At 39.7% G+C, this 20,206-nt stretch overlaps 2 long non-coding RNA genes across 5 annotated transcripts in view; one reads left to right on the forward strand and one right to left on the reverse strand.

Annotated features, from left to right (window-relative positions):
• LOC110196053 (uncharacterized) overlaps window positions 1–20,206 on the reverse strand; it is a 193,856-nt gene that overhangs the window by 25,374 nt on the left and 148,276 nt on the right. For 3 of the 4 annotated variants that reach the window (XR_013484904.1, XR_013484902.1, XR_013484903.1), the window contains 2 exons: window positions 4,535–4,587; window positions 3,534–3,702 (listed from right to left, as the gene is read on the reverse strand). The exons of the other annotated variant lie outside the window; for it this stretch is intronic. This is a non-coding gene — a long non-coding RNA (uncharacterized LOC110196053). Of the gene's footprint in view, window positions 1–3,533; window positions 3,703–4,534; window positions 4,588–20,206 lie in introns of those variants that run through there. 4 annotated transcript variants of the gene reach the window in all.
• On the forward strand, window positions 474–19,605 carry LOC110196055 (uncharacterized). Its single transcript, XR_002321099.2, has 3 exons — window positions 474–561; window positions 2,878–2,921; window positions 19,472–19,605. It is a non-coding gene; the product is annotated as an uncharacterized LOC110196055 (long non-coding RNA).

A 20,206-nucleotide genomic window follows, 5' to 3' on the forward strand; every position in this document is an offset into this window, starting at 1 on the left:
TCAGTTTCCTCATCTGTAAAATGGGGATAATGATAGCGTCCAGCCCTCAAGGTTGCTGTGAGGATCAAATGAGATCATTGTAAAGTGCTTAGCACGGTACCTGGCAGATAGTAAGTTCTATACAAATGTTATGCGAGGGATGAAAATGAGTCTTCATATGTTGTCCTTTATTTAGCATGTTGTTGTTGTTGTCGTTGTTGTTTCAGTCGTGTCCGTCTCTTCGTGATCCTGTTTGGGGTTTTCTTGGCAAAGATACTGGAGTGGTTGGCCATTTCCTTCTCCAGCTCATTTCACAGATGAGGAAACAGAGGCAAAGAGGGGTAAGTGACTTGCCCGGGGTCACACAGCTAGTCAGTGTCTGAGAGCGGATTTGAACTCCGGAAGATGAGTTCTCTGGGCTCCAGGCCTGGTGCTCTGTGCGCTGCACCAGTGAGCTGCCCTGGCTGCTGTTAGAAGCTGTACTTGGCACATTTAAGAACACAGAGTCATAGGACTGGAACGTAGAAATCATCTAGCTTGACTTCCTCATTGTGCAGATGGGTAATCGGAGCCTCACAGAAGGTAAGCAATTTGCCCAAGCTCACCCAGCTTTTTTGCAATCTCATCCCCGAGTCCTCTGATTCTAAGTCCAGCTCTCATTCCGTCGGACAGCCATTGTTACATATTCTAAACTTGCTCCCATGAAAAGAGTGAGGCACGTTCCTCTCCTGAATGCTAAGCCTGGAAAGGACCATAGATGTCTTCCGGTTTAATCCCCTAAATTTCCAGATAGGGAAACCAAGGCTCAAACTAAAGCAGGGCTTTGTCCAGGGTTGCCTTTCGGCAATCGAATGCCTCCCAGGAAAATAAGTATGTTAGCACAGGTGAGAAGGCTGTGTTTGACCACCAGCAATTAGGAACAGAGCCAAGAGTTGAACACAATGTCTCCTGACTCCAAGTTCGGGTTTCTAAAATTAGAATTATTTGTGTCTCTCTCTTATCTCCTTTACTAGATTGTAAACTTTGGAGAACAGGAACTTTTTTCTTTATTCCTATTGGCTCCTCCTCCATAGAACATAGTGCTTTCCATAGATTATGTCCTTGGTCAGTGCTGTCTAAATTTCTTTTTGTTTTCATTCCCTCGCCTTGTCAAAGTCACCCTTCCCAGTGAGTCTCTGAGCACAGCAGATGTTCAGGGAAAAAAAAGTGTTCCCTTGCAGATCAGCATTTCAGATGAAATCTCTGTTACTTATTTCTCTGCCTCTTTTCTCACAGTCAGAAGTGAGACAGGCCAAGTCACTGGGGAACCTCAAACCTTGTTTCAAAGTACACAGGGAGAGGAAGTGTGGTCTGGTGGCTTGGTTTCAAAGATACCTAGAATCCTAGCCTAGCTCTGCTATGTACATGTTAGTTATGTGAATTTGGACAAGACATTTCTCCTCTCTAGGCCTGCTAACTCATTTTTAAAGACAGGAAGCACAAGCATCATTATCTCCACTCAATGGATAAGGAAACTAAGGCTCAGAGAGGTGAATATATACGTGTGTATGTGTATGTATACACACACACACACACACACACACACACATATATACATACACATACACACACAGATGTATATGTGTGTATGTTTATACTTATCCTAAGTATCAGAACCATTATAAATCCAACAGTGCTAAATCTTGGTTCTGATACCCAAATTAATGACCTTTGTGAGACTCAGTTTCTTTATCTATAAAATGGGGATAATAATACTTTCATTACCTGTTCTCCACAGCTGTGGTGAGGAAAGCACTTTTAAAATCTTGAAGCACTTCATAAAGGTGGGTTCTTTTTCTTATTAGTGTTACCTTTGCAACTTTTACAGACCCCAGAAGTACTCATGAAGGGAGGCAATTCAAAAAACCTAGGTTCTACTGGAGAATTGCTGTATGACCTTGTAGAGGTCACACTTTGTGCTTCATCATCCATATCAATAAAATGGGTGTAGTATCATCTACCACATTCCTCTTAGGTATGTTGTGCAATTAAGGAATCCATCAGACTCTAAGAAACCCTTTGCACTCCTGGACAAGGAGTCAATGGTGACTAGATGGTAACTACGTTAATATCTGATCTGAAACAAATGATGAAGATGTGGCAGAGATGAGAGAGGGGTCCCCTTTGCGAGAAAGAACCAAGGAAAGGAGGGAGGCTCCGAAGGAGTGGGAAATGGAGAAACTCTTTTTTCAGAAAAATTCCATCTTGACTTCTAATTTGGTAATGAGGTCATTTCTGTACACAAAGAAAACTGGGCCAGATAAAGGGGTGGATGCCTTTTCATAGGTGCAGGTGCTGCGAGCATTCAGAATGTTTTGTTCCTTACATTATCACTGCCCTGAAACCAGAGTACTTCCAAGAAAATAAGTATTTTGGCTCAGGTGAAAAAAGGAATGTTTGTCCACCAGGGCAGAGAGACAGCTGGCCTCAGAGTCAGGAGAAACCAGTTAGAATCTTGCCTCAGACATTTATTAGCTTTGTCTTTGGCAAGCTGATTAACCCCTCAGTTTCTTCATATACAAGAAAGAGTTAATGATGACTGTAGCGCCTGCCCTCAGCAAGATTTCTACGAAGATTGAATCAGATAATGTATTTAAAGTTCTTGGTAAACCTTCATGTACTGGGTAAATGTCAGTTATTAACATAGTGTCAATGGGAGGTGAAGTCCCCTGGCTCTGGCTCTCACACCCTGACAAGGCACCCAGCTATGAGGAAGCTGTTGAAAACCCAGGTTTCTTGTCAATAAAAAACTCTGAAAGGCACCAGGAACCACAGTCCCCAAGCCCTGACCCAAAGATCCATTGTCCAGAAGTTCTGAGTTTTAGTAACAACCCTCCTTCCTCTTCCCTTCTTTCACAGTCAGGAAACTAGGAGTCCAGAATTGGCCTGTCGTCCCTTGTCTGGTGAGTTAAGGTTTCGTGGGCCTCTGTTGCCGCACCTGTAAAATGGCCTCTAAGTTTTTTTCAAGCTCTGACATTCTATGCTCAATGTCATCACGTCCCTTCCATCGCTAACATTCCATGCTCTATGCTCTCAGATCCCTTATAATGCTGACATTCTATGTCCCAATGCCTGTTCCAGCTGTGTAATTCTATGTTCTATGTTCTCAAGTCCCTTTTAACTCTTCTATTTTGCATTTGAAAGTCCCTTCTAGTTCTTCTATCCCATGTTCTTTTTTTTTTCCCCCAAGGTACCTACCAACACTAACATTCTATGCTCTACGGTCTCTTCTAGCACTGAAATTCCTTGTTCTAAGATCCCTTCTAGCTCTAACGTTTTACATTCTATGTTCAGGTCCCTTCCAGCTTGGAAGTTCTTTTTTGTATGTGTTAAGAGGCCTTCTAAGTTCTGAGATTCTATGCTATCACTATGAGCTTGGTGTTAACTCTTGACAATGGTATGGCTATTATGGATGCCTACATACCATTTAGCTTGTTGGAGAAGTTTGTTAGGTGACAGCACCTATGGGGCTGCGATTATCTAAAAAGATTAGTGTTTCTTTTTCATTACACAGAGATTGTTGAAGTTTTTATTTGTAGCTTGGGCTTTTAAAAGTAATCAAATCCTGAACAGGTTGGCAAAATACAGGTTTCTTGGTCTGGCAAGCCCTTCATTGTCTGCCTTAGGCTGTCCTCATTTACACCTTTGCAAGATTTGAACACGCTTGGCCTGTAATCAGAAGCTCTAAAAAAAAAAAAAGTAAATAAATAAAAGCAGACTAGCACTGAGCCCCACCAGCCAGCCTGACCTCTCCATAGGTTGTTCCGGGCTTGTGAGTTCTGCAGGGGCCAAAAGAGTCCTGACCAAAGCGACTCCAGCCAGCAAAGATAAAGCTCTGGTCTTGCCACTTATGTCCCCTTTCCCCCTGGAGCTTTGTGTGTGGTGGTTAAAATAACAGCTTTGGTGTCAGGTTTGACCTGATTTCTTTTTCCTCTTTGCCTCCTTCCCATCCCCCTTCTCTCAGGCTGATGGCACACACAGTTCTGGCTGGGAGCCTAAGCCAATGGGAACCCTCAGGGCCAGTGGGTGAGGCTGCAGACTTTGCCCAGGGAGCTAAATGGGCTATTAGCTTCCAGTTCTCCTCCTGTGAATCCCTCTCATGGAGATATGCCCTTCTCTGGAATCTGCCCCATATTGCCAGGGCAAAGAAATAGTGCTTAAGGTGGGCTCCCATCCCATACCTTTGAGGGAGAACTTAAATCCATATAGCTATTTGTACCTTAGAAGCATCCTAGAAAGAGATGTCACTTTTTCTTATGCTTTTCTCCCCTTTCCCCTCTTATCAAAGGCTCATAGGAATTAGAGCTAAAAGGGAAATTAAAGATTATCTGGTCAAACCAGATTTTAAAGAGCAGGAGACTGATGATAAGATTATGGGAAGTGATTTGTCCAAGTTCAAAGGCATTGTAGGTACCAGAGACAGGGTGTCAACTCAAATTTCTTAACTCCTTCCTTCTCCCACTACTCTTCTGTCTTCATAGGGGTCAGAACCTGGGAATCAGGGTATATCACCCACCTGTCCATCCACATGCTTCACACTTAGTTGTTGCTTAATATATTCTTGTTGAGCTAAGAATCAAAAAAAATAGAATAAATAGAGTTGTAACCAAGTGATGGGAGCAAAGAATAACAGACTCTGGGAAGGAATTGCAAGATCATAGATTTAGAGCAGGAGGGTGGGGGCTGAGGGGAAAAAAAGAAATTTATATGATAATTTTATCATATATTTAAAAGGAATAGCAAGTTGTACATAATGGACTTGCAGTTTCATGGGCAATCATCTTTTTTTAAAAAATTATGTTATGGATATGCTTGTTTCATTCCATGAATTAAAAATTAAATAAATAGAAATTTTTTAAAAGTTGCCTAGTCTCACCCCCCATTTTATAGAAACTCTGATACCACAGAGGTGCAGTGACTTTCCTAAAATCAAACAGGTAGCAGCAGCAGAATCGGGATTCAATCCCAGCTCCAAACACCACTTTGAAATATAATGCTCTTTCCAAGAAGAACTGCTTCTACAAGATCCTTGACCATAGTCATCCAGACTCCTTTGGAAGACTTCCAGAGATGGGAAAGTTACTCTCTCCAGAGGAAGCCCAGCTTCCTTTGAAGAAATTCTAATTGTTGAATTATTTTTCCTTAGATTGAGTCCAACATCCACCTCTCTGCCATTTCCTACACACTGGTCTTAATTCCATAGCCAGGGTCAAGTCAAACAGGCCTAATTCCTCTTCTACATGACTGCCCTTCAAATATGCCTTTGAACATTTAGAAGCAGCTAGACTTCCTTAGTTCCTTTGACTCACCTTCCTTTTGCATGATCTTAAATTCTTATCATCCTTGTCATTTTCCTCTGGATGTATCAGAGGAGGCCAATGTCAATGTTCTCCCTAAAATGGAATGCCACCAATTGAATAAACAAATAAACAATATATATGTGTGGATTTGTATACATGGATAGACACATATGCAGGTATATATACATATGTGTGTATATTTGTATTTATATATGTCTATAATATATATATATATTATATATGTATTATATATATATATATATTACATATATAAATATATATACACATATATATGTATTTATATTTATACACACACCCCTAACTGGACAAACTATGTGTGTGTGTATATGTATGTATGTACATATGTATGTGTATATGTATATGTATGTGTTACATATACAATATATGTATGTTTGTGTAATATGTAGAGAGGGAGTAGGGAGAGATGGGGAGAGTTTATTCAGTTGGGAGCATATGTGTGATATAATAGTATAGTATATATGTATACATACATATTATATATATATATTTATATATAAACACACTGGATAGTATAGGATCATAGCCTAGCATAACAGAAACCTATTACTTCCCCCACTGTGGGCACAGCACTTCTAGTAATGTTGCTTAAGACTGTTTGACTTCTGGGTCACACTGTTGTATGTGATACAGAAGGCAATATAGCACCAATAGAGTCCTTGCCATCCAATCACCCTAGGAATTTTCCCAAACATCCTAAATTGTGCCTCTTTTTCCACAAGTACTTGACCTAGAGGAATATTGGAGCCCTGGGAAAATGAGTAGGATAGGCTCTGGTTAGTAACATCTGAGATATACTAGGGCTTAAAATGATCCAGAGAAAGACAGGGGGCTCTGAAGCTTCCAATCAGATAAAGCTCCAGGTAACTATGATGCAAAATGTTACATGGCAACTGAATTTTTTGATGTTCAGTCATTTCTGTCTTGTCTGACACTTCATGACCCTACTTGGGGCTTTCTTGGCAAAGATACTGAAGTGGTTTGCTGTTTCCTTCTCCAGTTGATTTTATAGACAAGGAAACTGAGGCCAACAGGGTTAAGTGACTTGTCCAGGATCACACATTTAGTAATTGTCTTGGGCCATATTTGAACTCAAGAAAATGAGTCTTCCTGACTCTAGGTCTAGCACTCTATCCACTGTGCCACCTAGCTGCCCATCTTCAAACTAGAATGGCCCAAAGTACTAGAGAACAGCTAATAGAGGAAGAAAAAGGAAGCGTATCACCCACTGGTTGCCTCAGGCCTCCTTCCATTCTGATTCATTCTCTTCCTACCAAATATTCTCCCTAAATGCAAAAGAATCTATGAGAAAAGGAAAGGGAAGATAAAAACAGGAAACATTTACCAGTGAGGTTGCCTTGCATCCAAGGGATGTCTCTAGATCAGCACTGGCTCAGCTACAGGGAATAAAGGATAAGTAGCAGGATTCACAAACTTGTCATGGGCCGACTGGCGGTGGTAACAACTGGAAAGCACCTCTTTGCTGATAGTTTAAATGAACCTTGTATTCTGGGGTAATCGAAAAGCAGACTGTCATCCCCCCTTTGCTGATGCTTTAAATGAACCTTCTGTTCTGGGGAAATCAGCAAAGTAGACTATATGGAAGTGACTCAGTTTCTCTCTCTAAAAGATCAAGTGCTGGGCTATTTGAGGTTCCCATATCTTTAAAGTTCTTTTCTCTTCCCTCTACTGCAAACCCGACTGGAATTCAAAGTACAGTTAGGTCCATGGCCACTTTTCACAGTTTCCTAGGTCAGCTACTGTTTCAGCATCATTCGTCCAAATATCAGGTGAAAGACAGGGAGTGACTGAGTTTCTGAAAACTGTATAATATGAAACTACTTCTTCAGTGATTTTAGTCCAGAGGAGAGAAACAATGAATTATGAGGATTTGAAAGACTACTGGACTTGGAATCAGAGGACCCAGGCTCAAATCTAAGTTCTGTTTTATCACTTCTGTGACTCTGAGTAAATCCCTTAATCTATCTGGGCCTTATTTTCCACCTTGGACAAAATGATCTCTATAAACTCTTCCAGATCAAATCTGCTCATCTGATTATTATGGAACATAAACTAAGGTGGGATAGATAGCTGTTTTTTTAAGCAAAGGCTTCCTCAAGAGTCTCAGTCCTTTAACACGTCAAGAATATGTGACTGCTTGACCCCTCTGCAATATATCTGACTGCTACCCATCTCTTCCTCCTGGCTGTGCTCTCCTTTCTGAATGCTTGGAACCCTGCTCTCCTCTATTCTTCCTCCCATCTATGTGACCACCCCCTCCTCAGTCTCCTCTGCTGGATACTCAACCTTTTCATCCCCACTAGCTGTGGGGCTCCCCCAGGGCCCTGCCATGGGCCCTCTTCTCTTTTCTCTGCACTATCTCATTAACTGCCATGAGTTCAGCTACAATCTCTGTGTGTGTCATTCCCAGATTCCTTTATCTAGCATTAGTCTTTCTCCTGACCTCCAGTCCTGTGTCACCAAGCTCCTGCTGGACATTTTGAACAGGATTACCTATGCGTATCTCAAAGTCAGCAGATCCAAAAGAGCCGTCATTATCTTTCCCCCAAACCCTAGACCAGGGCTGGGGAACCTGTAGCCTGGAGGCCGTGCGTGGTCCTCTAGGTCCTCAAGTGTGGCCCTTTGAGTTTGGACCCAGCTGAAGGGCCGTACTTGAGGACCACTCCCCGCCCCCACCCTGGCCTTTTCTGAGCTTCCCTCTGACTGTCAAAGGCACCATGACTCTCCCAGTGGCTCAGGTTCATAGCCTTGGTTGTCGTCCTTGATTCCTTTCTCTTGATCACTCTACAAATCCAATTAGTTGTTCAATCTTTTTTTTCTAATCATTTTTAATTTATGGAATACAATAAGCATTTCTATTACATAGTAATATAAAAAATGACTATACATAAAACTGCAAATCTATTTTGTCCAACTTGTTATCCCTTTTAAGTATATAGTCAAGTTATCATATACATTTCTTTTTTTCCTTTTTCCCCTTTCTCCCTCCCTTTAGCTGTTCAATATATATCTTTCTCTATAATATTTTTTGAATATGAATTCTTTCCCCAGCTGACGTAGTCTTGTCACCTCTCACCTGGACTGTTAGGATAACCTACTACTTGACCCCTGGCTCCGGTCTCACCGATCCATCCTTCACTCACTGCCCAAGTGACTTTCCAAAAGCACAGGTCTGACTGGGTCACTCACCCACTCAATAAATTCCTTCTTACCTCTAGAATCCAGTATAAACTCCACTGTTTGACATTTAAAGCTCTCTACAATCTGAGTCCTTCCTCTTTTCCACTCTTTAAATAACACATTGCCTTCCTTCACCGATTCTATGATCCAGGCACACCAGCTCTCTTGTTATTCACACATGACCCTCTATCTCTGTGTCTTTTTACTGTCTGCCACTCAGGTCTGGAGTGCCTTCCTTTCTTGTAGAACTCTTGGCTGCCTTTAAAACTATGCTTAAGGGTTTCCTCCTGTAGGAGGTCTTTCCCTTTCTTCCTACAGGCTACTGCCTTCCCCTCTAAGACTACTGGAACTGGCCAGTTGGGCAACATAGTTCCCTCCCTCCTTCCTTCCTTCCTTCCTTCCTTCCTTCCTTCCTTCCTTCCTTCCTTCCTTCCTTCCTTCCTTCCTTCCTTCCTTCCTTACTTCCTTCCTTCCTTCCCTTAAACCCAAATCACTCTTGCTGTCATTGATTGACCAACAAAAAGTCCCAGGCCAAGCCCCAGTTGATCTTTGTTTGGGCCCTGATTGGCTCACAGTGAACATAAATAGCAATTGTTTCTGTTTGGGCCAGAAACCTTGAGGGTCTTCCCCTTTCAGAGATATATATATATATATATATATTTTTTTTTTGACTACCTCATTTCTTTGAGAATGAAGGACAAACAACAAGTTTTCATCCACTTTGTATTTGCCTTGTATGTACCCATTTAAATATATGTCATCTTCCATTAGAATTCAGACTCCTTGAGGGCAGGGACTACTTTTGTATTTTCTTTGTATCCTTAGCACTTAGCACAGCTTCTTAACGTACTTTATAGCACTTTACATAAATGCTTGCAGATGGATTTCGCTGTGTGGGTGCTCCCTCTACTGAGTCCCTCTATAACCTGGTAGACAGTCTTGAGAGTTTCTGGGGTTAAAACCTTTATAATCCCCTGGCCAAGCCAGTGATAGAATCCTCAAAACTTGGACTAGTCCTTGAGCAGCAGACATACTGCTAGGTCTGAACCTAAAACTTTTTTAGCTTGTTAGGGCTAGCCAAAGCTTGTATTATGCTGGCATAGACTTTAAGAACTCACAGTAAGGCACTGGAGGCAGACTTCAATAGAGGAGTGAATGCATTAATTAGCAGATATGAATTAAACAGAGGACCAGTCTCAGGGTAGGAATAACTAGGTTAAGGTCCCAGCTTTGATGTATACTGTCTGTATGACCTTGGACAAGTCACTTAATTTCTCACTATACCAGGCAACCCCCTAAAGCTGTAAGTGATGGAATAGTTCTGGATCTGCACTGGTAGAAGGAATTTCCTGTTTGAGAACTGAATTCCCAAGTCTGGACCCCCAAAATGTCATTAAGCACATGATATATACAAAGCCCACAATGTACTGTGTATAGTAGTACACAAAAGAAGTATAGGATGAAATCCCTGCCCTCAGGAACCTTACAGTAGTTGCAGACAAGCAGATACTTTTAAGATGACAATCAGCAGCAAATGATAGATGAATAAGTGCTCAATTAATGGTATAGACAGAGGAGTGTTAGAACTGCCCAAAGAGAACTGATTGTTAAATTTTCAGTGTAAAGATTTATACCTCAGAAATTGGCAAACAAAAGCAGACTATAGTTGCTGACCCTAGTCTGGACTTCAGAAAGAATTAGAGAAAATATTATTAATGCAAATTAAATTTAAAAGAGTGTTGTTCATATTTTTTTCCCCAGAAAGCCAGTTGTTAAATATTTACCAGTAGGCTCCTGGGTATAGATCATAAATACCACAACAGTCCAGAAGCTAAAAATTTGTTATGGAATGACATCGCAGGCCACGGAAAACCTCATGAAGAGGTAGGACTTTAGCTGGGCCTTCAAGGAGGATAAGAAGTTAGATAATTATTATTAGTATTGTCATTTGCATTTACACACCACTTTAAGGTTTACAAAGTACTTTCCTCATAACAGAAAGTAACATTATACAGTAGAAAAGCCATAGTCTCTGAATTTAAAGGACCTGAATTTAAATCCTACCCCCAATCATTGCTGCCTAGCCAAAGTTCCTTTTGGAGAAAGTCTTTTCTCCATTTCACTCACATCCTATGTCCTTTCACAGTCCCAAACTGAATTCATTGTCTTTCTCCAAAAACTCTCCCTTCTTCCTAGCTTCCTTATTATTGTTGAAGGCATCACTATCCTCCCAGACACCCAGGCTTAAAACTTGGGCTGCGAGTCAAGTCCTTGACTCCTCACCTTCTCCCTTCTCTCACCTCAGTAGCCTGTCCATTGCCAAGTCGTCCTGGTTCTAGCTCTGCCACACCTCTTGGATGTACCCCTGTGCCTCCTCTTACACTGCCACTACTCTCGTGCAGGCCCTGATCACCACACACCTGGGCTGTTGCAGTGCTCTTCTAGTTCAGTGCTTCTTAAACTTTGTCCTCTTGAGACCCCTTTTCACGTTTCAGCAGCATTGGGTGGTGTTTCATGGCCTGAGAACGTGCACAGTGCAAAGTGTGCATTCCATGTGTTTATGACCAAGGCTGCAGTGAAGTTGTGTGATGCACCATGAGTAAGTGCTACCAGAAACACCTCAGATTCATTACGCCTTTGATTTTTAATTAATTTTTGGTTGTTGCATGTTCAGAAACCCTTTACTACTGCCAAATTGTGCATGAAGTCATGGCCCACAGTTTAAGAAATGCTATTCGACATGTCCTCCACTCAACTATCAGAGTGATCTTCCTGAAGCACAGGCCTGACCATGTAACCCTCCTGTTCAATAAGCTCCAGTGGCTCCCTATTACCTCCAGGATCAGACAGGGCTTTGAAAGCCCTCCATAACGTGGCCTCTGCTTACCTTTCCAGTCTTCTTACATCTTAGACCCTTCCTCCTACTCTCCAGTGACAGTGAACTCCTTGCTGTTCCTTGTGCAAGGCACTCCATCTCCTGACTCCAAATATTTTTGTTGGCCATCCTTCATGCCTGGAATTCTTCTCCTTTTCATCTGGATCTTCTGGCCTTCCTGGATTCCTTCAAATCTCAGCTAAAATTTCACCTTCTGCAAGAAGCCCTTTCTAGGCCCCTTAATGTTAGTGTCTTTCCTCTGAAATTAATCCCAATTTATCTTATATATATCTTTTTTGTGCACTGTTGTTTGCTTTTTGCCACCATGGCCTCCCCCACATTAGACGGTAAGGTCCTTGAGGGCAGGAATTGTTTTTGCTTTCCTTAGCGCAGTGCCTGACACACAATTGGTGCTTAATAAATGTTTGTTAACTAGCAACAAACTCTTAGTTTGATTTCTTTTAGTGCACAAAAGTAATTTCGTTTCAGGCATGAGGATTGATCAAGGTACAGAGTAACGAGGACTCTTGGTTAAAATGGCATTATAATTGTTCATACACTTCCAAGTTTATTCCAGCAATGATCTAAAAAGAGAACTAGATTGAAAATTGACCAAAAAATATTCAAAGAGAAACTCTAGTAAGTATCTTCAGCCATTCCGGGATTGTAAAAAACGAAACAAAACAAAACAAAACACATAACCAGAAGATGCTGACACTGGAAGAGGCATCCCATCCGAGGGACAAATGCAAACACAAACAAGACCAGAAATCTTCATCAGCACCACACAACGGCGCCTTTACTGGGGAAACCCCAAACAGGAGAGAGCGCTCAACCTTTGGGATACAAAAACTAGGCTCTATGGAGACTTCCAAGCCAGTTGATCAAGGAAAACTCCAGGAGTACAAAGACCTAGCAGACTGTTGATGGGGAAATCCCCGGAGAAGAAGAATGATAGGAAACATCTTGTCTTGGGAAATCCTGGGAGGGAACAGATCAACCAGAGCGCTGATCAGAAAGGCCCCCGAAGAGAGAGACGAGAAAGGCAACACCCCATTCCACGAAGTCCCAGGAGAGAATGGAAGACCCCCCCGGACTATGATCTGGGAAGTCCCAGGAGGGACAGAAGAACAAGCAGTACTGGTCAGTGAAGAGCAAATGGTAGAGAGATAACCACACAGGACTCTGAGAGGGAAACCCTCAGGAGTAGAATGACCCTTTGGACCTCTGACCAAGGGAGCACTGAGAGATAAAAAACCACTACACACTCTGATCAAGAAAGACTGACAGAACAGAGAGCACCTAGTTCTGTGCTCTGACCACAGCTCCTGAAGTCGGCCAGTGCTTGACACGCCAAATGAAGCAGAACCCAACCCCAGGAGCCCAGCAAAGTGAGGAAGTGAGCAGTAAAGGGGACTGAGCATTCAGTCCAGGAAGGGGAGGGAGCAGAGCCTAGCCCTGGCACTAAGTCCCAACTCTAGAATCGAGGCTAAAATCGACATATAAAAAAAAAAAACACAGAAGACATTGAACACTGGGAAGGAGTAATAGGGGCAAAAAGATGCCTAAGCAGTAAACTTGGAAGAAGAGAAAGTAACTGAAAAACAACTACAAGTAGAACTACAGAGAAGAAAATGGTTTGGCCACAAGGACTATAAAAATACCTGGAAGAAATGAATCAAGAGGTTATATATTAAATTAAAACTATGGAGGAAATACTTAGGAGGCAAATGAATAGTTTAGAATAAAAAGTGGCAAACACTTTTTTAAAAAAAAGGACCCCCCAGCAAATTAGAATGGAATCAACAGAAATCAGATTCCATGAAACAACTAGAAACATCAGAACAAAATTAATATATTGAAAAAATAGAAAATATATGTATATGATAAATGTACATATAATAAATATGCAGTAGCTCCTATTTTTTAAAAATGACCTGAAAAACATGTCAAGAAGAGCTAATTTAAGAATAACTGGGCTATCTGAGAACCAGAACCAAAAAAACCCAAACCATAGATGCCTTATTTCAAGAAATTATAAATGAAAACTGCTCATATCTATCACAGAGCAATGTGAAAATATAAAGAAGCCATCAATCAACTCCTGAAAGAAACCCCAAAATGAAAACTGCCAAGAATATCACTGACATAATCAAGAGCCTCTAAATTAAAGGGGAAAAATACAATAAACATCTCAAAAGAAAGAGTTCAAGTACCAAGGTACCACAATCAATATCATACAAGATTTGATAGCTATCACTATAAATAAGGGGAGAGACTAGAATGCATCATTCCCAAAGGAAAAAGATAGACACCTACCGCCAACTGAGCATAATCTTATAAAAAAAAAAACCCAACAACTAGACCCTTAAAAGAATAGAGAACTTAAATGCATTCCTTATTTTTTTAAAAAAATCAAAACTAAGTAGAAACTTCAAAATTCAAACGCCAAACTCATAAATAACATAGAAAGGTGTATATATATGACTAGAAGTATAATGTTTTCAAGAGTCTTAAAGGGAATGTAGGGATAGAGTTGTTCTGTTTTGAAGCTCATAAGAAAGGAAAGAAAAAGAAAGGAGAGAGAAATACATTAAGGAAGAAAGAAGGTAGAGAAATTATTTTTCATAATTGGGTACACAAGAAAAAGAGTATACAAAAATAAATTTCAGCCACATGACCTCATTTTTATTTGAACTTAGAAGAAGAAAGTTGAATACACACACACACACACACACACACACACACACTTTAAACTTAGCAGCGACAAATATAGGTATCAGTGAGGGCATAGTCAAAATCAAAACTAAATTTTTTATTTTGGAGTGTGAATTGCAAAGGAGGAGTTGGTGAGGGGAGAAGAGGAAAACAAATGCTAAGAATCATAAGAACCGATGATCAGGGTTTGAGCAAGGGGAAGAAAAGAGGAATAGTAAAACTGAAGTAGATGCATACAATTATAGATTAGTAGGTTTAATCACACTCCTCTTGTGTTGTCTTCTTTTTTACAAAGAAAAGTGCCAGAAAGAAGGAAAAGATAAGAAAAAGTAAAAACCAGAAGATAAAGAAAAATACACAATGTACAGTTATAACCATAAATGTAAATGGGATAATCTCATCTATTAAAAAGTAGATAATAGAATGAAATAGAAAGCAGAATCCAACAAAATATTGATTACAAGAAACATACTTTAAACATAAATATTCACACAGTTAAAATAAAAGAAGTTAGAGCAGAAATTATACCTCGTATGAACTTAAAAAAGCAGGATTAGCGATCATAATCTCAGACAAAGCAATAATAAAAATAAAGTTAAAAGAGGTGAACAAAGAAACTACATCATGTTTAAAGGCACCATAAATAATGAAATAATATCAATATTTTATATGCTTATGTACCAAATGGCACAGCATCTAAATACTGAAAAGAAAGGTTAACTGAATTTCAAGGAGGAATAGACACGACAATTATAATAGCTAGGGATCTCAATGAACCTCTTGCTGAACTAGATAAATCTAACAAAAAATAAGAAAGAAGCCTTTCCATACTCCTTAATCTCAGTGCCTCTCTGTAAGATATCCACATTAATTCTCTATATCTATTCTATATGATATATGTGTGTGTATGTATGTGTGTATCTATATACATATATGTATGTGTGTATCTTATTTGTACATAGATGTTTACATATTGTCTCCCCATTAGACTGAGACCTCCTTGAGAGAAAAACTGTTTTGCTTTGTTCTGTTTTGCCTTTGTATCCCCAGAACTTAGCAGGCACTCACTAAATGCTACGTCACTCACTGACCATAGAGTGACAGCAATTAACGAATGAGAATCATGAAGAGCATATACATTTATTAGCTATATAGGTCATCTTTACAAAAATTGACTGTGTGTTAGGGCATAAAAACCTCATTCTTAAATGCAGAAAAGCAGAAATATTAAACAAATTCCTTATTGACAACAATTCAATAAAATTATAAGTCAATTAAGGCCTTTGAAGAAAATATTCAAACTTAATTAAAGACTAAGTAATTTCATCCTACAAAAATGGTAGGTCAAAGAAGAAATCATAGAAATAATAGATAATGTCATTAAAGAAAATGACAATATGAGACAATGAAAATGACCAATGAGACAATATGCCAGAAAGTTTAGGATGAGGCCAAACAGACCTTAGGGGAAAATATCTATTTCTAAACATTTTCATCAGCAAAAGGGAAGAAAATAGAGGGATTAAAAAGAAACTAGAATGACAACAAATCAAAAAACTCAATTAAACATAAAAAGTCTGATTATTAAAGAAGAGATGAACAAAATTGAAAGCAAAAACATTGAATTTATAAATTAAATATAAATATATATATATATATATATACATAAATTATAAATTAAGCTAACAGCAATTTTAAGACAAATTAGATAAACCGTTAGTCTGATTAAGAATAAAAGAGTAAGCTCCAATTGCCAGTCACAAAAATGAAAAAGGAAGATTGACAACAAATGAAGAAAAATAAAGGAAATTATTCAAATCTATTTTGCCCAATTACATGCTAAAACACTATGCAGTAATACTGTGGTCCAATTTCAGGAGTAGACCTCACTTAGAGATCCTGAGAAACCATATGGGACAGTGGAGAAAGCAATGATATTAGAGTTAGGGGACAGTCAGTGTCGCTTAGTGTATTGCTAGCTGATCTTAAACCAGCAAGATTTAGATTAAATTCATACCTGCATGATCTTGGGCAAATCGCTTAACCGTTCAATTCTCCAGACAACTGTCAGGTGCTATAATTTGTGGAGCAATCTTCATTAATAGATTAAATTTCCTATTCCAATGAAATTACAGGTCTATCAAAAAAAAAAAGTGAGAGAGTGGGTCCCAGCTCTGACATCTAGACATGTCTGAGACTATAGAATGTAGAACTCCGATGGAACTTAACAAGCATAGTGTCCAATGCTTTCTTTGGTAGATGAGAAAACTAAGGCCCAGAAAGGCTAAATGACTGTATGACCAGGGTCACACAGGTAGTAAGGAGGAGAGTCAGGATTTGAATCCAGGTCTTCTAATTCCAAACGCACTTTCCACTACATCAGTCAAGCTTTCCGTGCTTGTTTGCTTGTTCATACATAAAATCAGAATGGCAGAACTTGCACTACCTACCTGTGGGGAAAAAATGTCTGTACAGCTTGAAGCACTATGGAAATATGAGTTATTAATGTCCAAGCTGCTGCCTATTCTTTCATCAAGCCGAGCATTTTACCATCATCAGTGCTTTTTATTCAAAAACCACAGAGGTACTATTGAGAAGCGGGGGATTCAGTCTGCTGGCCACAGCCATGGAACAAATTAGTTGCAAAGGTCTCACTGAAGTGAAACAGCTTTCAGTATTTATGGGAAAACAAGAACAAGACATGCTCTTACAGAGCACACTCCATTTCTCCTTTCACTAGCAGGGCAAGCAGGATGGCACCGTGGGGAAAATGAATGAATGAGTGAGTGAATGAGGGAAGGACAGAGTGAAATGGCATTTAGTAAATGCTTACTGTGTGTCAAGTACAGTGCTAAGCACTGGGAATGTAATTCAAGGGCTAATAATTCCTGTCCCCAAGAAGTTTATGTTTTATTTTTTATTGTTATTTTATTTTGGTGAGGCAATGGGGTTAAGTGACTTGCCCAGGGTCACATAGCTAGTAAGTGTCAAGTGTCTGAGGCCAGATTTGAACTCAGGTCTTCCCTAATCCAGGGCTGGTATTCTATCCACCACACCATCTAGCTGCCCCCAAGTTTATGTTTTAATAGCAAGACTTAGCATACATGAGCCAGGGGAAGCTGTGTTGGTCTGGGAAGTCTTGGAGATGGTCATCAAAATAATAGCGCAATCTATTAACATTGCTTTTCAAGAGATAATGGTAGCACTGATTTGATTAAAGTTCTCAGCACAAGAAAAGGAAATAGATGGAGAGGAATGGCAAGGTAGAAAATAGCACAGTTAAGATGAGATTGCATTGTCCTTGGGAGCTCAGAGCTGAAGGGCTTAGCTCTCGGGCACGTTCTGTGGACGTCTGATTTGGAGGATGGAGCAGCAGCAGAAAGACGTGTGAAAGTACTAGGTTTGAAATCTCAGACTTCCCTCTTGACCACTGTGCAACCTCGAGCAAATCACTTCACCTTTCTGGACCTCAGTTTCCTCAGCTGTAAAACAGTGAGGTTGGACTAGATGATCTTTAAGCCTCCTGCTAATGCCATGACCCCATGAACATCAAGCTAATATAATAATAGTGAACCAAATCCTAATAATAAGAAAATGTCAGGCATTTGTGGAAATGAATTATTAACACTTTGAGGGTTGCAGGGGTCTTATTAATAGAGAATGAAAATATACCCAAAAAGCCAGTGGCAACTCACAGTGCAGTTTCCTGATTGTTGATTTCTACAGGGCCAATATCATCCCCAGTCTAACTGTCTCAGCTAACTTCTAATTCCTTTCCAAAATTTTATTCTTTGACTTAGCTATTCTTTGCAAACAATGATCCAAGACAACTCTGAAAGACATGATGAAAAATGCTATCCATCCCCGGAGAAAGAACTGATAGAGTCTGAATGCAGATCAAAGCAAATTTTTTTTTTTTACTTTCTTCATTTTTCTTGTATTTTTCTTTGGTCTGTGTTTTCTTTTGCAACATGACTAGTATGGAAATATATTTTATATAACTACACATGTATAAACTATATTACATTGCTTGCCTTATCAATGAGGGGGGTAGGGAGGGAGGAAAAGAATTTGAAACTCAAAATTTTTAAAATTATTATTTAAAATTATTTTTACATGTAATTGGGGAAAAATGCTAAATAAATATTTTTAAAAGAATGGAAAATTTTTATTCTTTCATCCTTTGCTGTATAGTCAAAACACATACCCACCTTAACAATTTTTGGGGTTCAGTTCATAATTCCAGTTACCACATTATATGGCCTTTAAGGTTCCTTCCTGCTCTAAATCTGTGAACCTATAATTTATGGATATAAATCAGTTCAACAAGTATCTATTAATGCAAGGTGCTATGCTAGGTGCTGGGGATACAAGGAAGAAAAAAAGAAAAGTAACTCTTGCCCTCAGGGAACTCAGCTTGTAACAGGGGAGAGAGGAAAAGGAGGAAAGGTACAACATGAAAACATGTTGCAACAGAGTAATGTGAAGAGGAAAAAAGCCCCAACTACAAGGGGGATCAGGAGAGGCTTTAGGTAGGAGTCAATAAGCTGTCCCTCCTTGAAGGAAGCTCAGGGTTCTAAGAGGGAGAGGTGATGAGGGAGGGGATGTTGGGCACAAGGCTCAGCTTGTACCAAAATAAGGAGTCAGGAAATGAAATGCAGAATTTAGTAGTCCCTTTTGGCTGGAACATAGAACATATAGTAATGGGCCATGGAGGGGGGGGTTGGAGGGTAACGTGAAATAAGTTTGGACAAGTAAATGGTGGCTCAATTATGAAAGACTGCACATGCAGAGTTAAGTAAATATTTATAATGGTACTGGTGGTGAGAACTGTTAATTCAGGAAGATTATTTTGGCAGATAGGTGGAGTATAGATTGGAGAAGAGATATGGGCTTAAAGGAAGACAAAGTAATCAATTAGGGTGCTATTGCAATAGTCTAGGTCAGGGGTGGTGAGAATCAGAGCTAGAGTAATGTTTATGAGAATAGAGAGAAGGGAGAGGGTAGGAAAGACTCTGTGGGCCTAGAATTGACAAGGCTTGGTGACTGAATGGAGAAAAGAGTGGGCAAGGCGAGAGAGAGGAAAGAGTCAAAGATGATTCTTAAGTTCACAAATCTCAGTAACTAGAAGGATGGTGGTGACTGCAACAGAAATAGGGAGGTTGAAAGGGCAGGATAGACTTAGAAGAGAATGTAATAAGTCTATTTCAGATACGTTGAGTTTGAAGTGCCAGTGGGATTTCTTGGTAGTGATGGTCAACACAGCACTTTGGTCATTTGCCTCTTTAATGCACTTATCGTATAATGTTCTCCCTTACAGAGATGCGTGGGTGAATATCAACTCCAAGACTGTAAACGCCATGCACGCAGGCACAGAGTCTTACTTTAACTTTGTATCTTCCTCAGAGCTTAGCACAGTAATAAATAATTATTAAATTGGCATTTGAACCCCAATAGCGTCTAAGGTGTGCATTTTTGTTCTTCAGGGGAAAAAAGGAAATAGTAAATTTGTAAAAAAGGAATTAGACTCAGATGAATTGATACAGAGTGAAGTGAGCAGAAGCAGGAGAACAATTTATATGATGACGACAACATTGTAAAGACAAACAACTCTGAAAGTCTTAAGTCAATGCAATGACTAATCATAATTCTAGAGGCTCACGATGATGCATGCTACCTGCCTCCTCACAGACACATGACAGACTCAGGATGAACAATGGCACTTACATTTTTATATGGCTAATGTGGGAATTTGTTTTATTTGACTGTGTATTTGTTACTAAAGTTTTTTTTAAATAGGGAGGAGGAGGGAGAGTCAATAAATTTTTATTAATTGAAAAAAATGAAAGAAAAAAAAGAATTGGGAAGGGCAGTGAGGTGGCGCAGTGGATAGAGCACTGGCCCTAGAGAAAGGAGGACCTGAGTTTAAATGAGGCCTCAAGAATCAGTGAGCTACATTTTTTCCCTAAGGTTTTAAAATTTTATTATATACTTTTCATTTATCAAGCATTTTGTCTTGCTCTCCTCTTCCACTGAAAAGGAAAGAAAGGAAGAA

Source organism: Phascolarctos cinereus, unplaced genomic scaffold, assembly GCF_003287225.1.
Source record: "Phascolarctos cinereus isolate Bilbo 61053 unplaced genomic scaffold, phaCin_HiC Scaffold_2;HRSCAF=192, whole genome shotgun sequence".
Classification (NCBI taxonomy): domain Eukaryota; kingdom Metazoa; phylum Chordata; class Mammalia; order Diprotodontia; family Phascolarctidae; genus Phascolarctos; species Phascolarctos cinereus.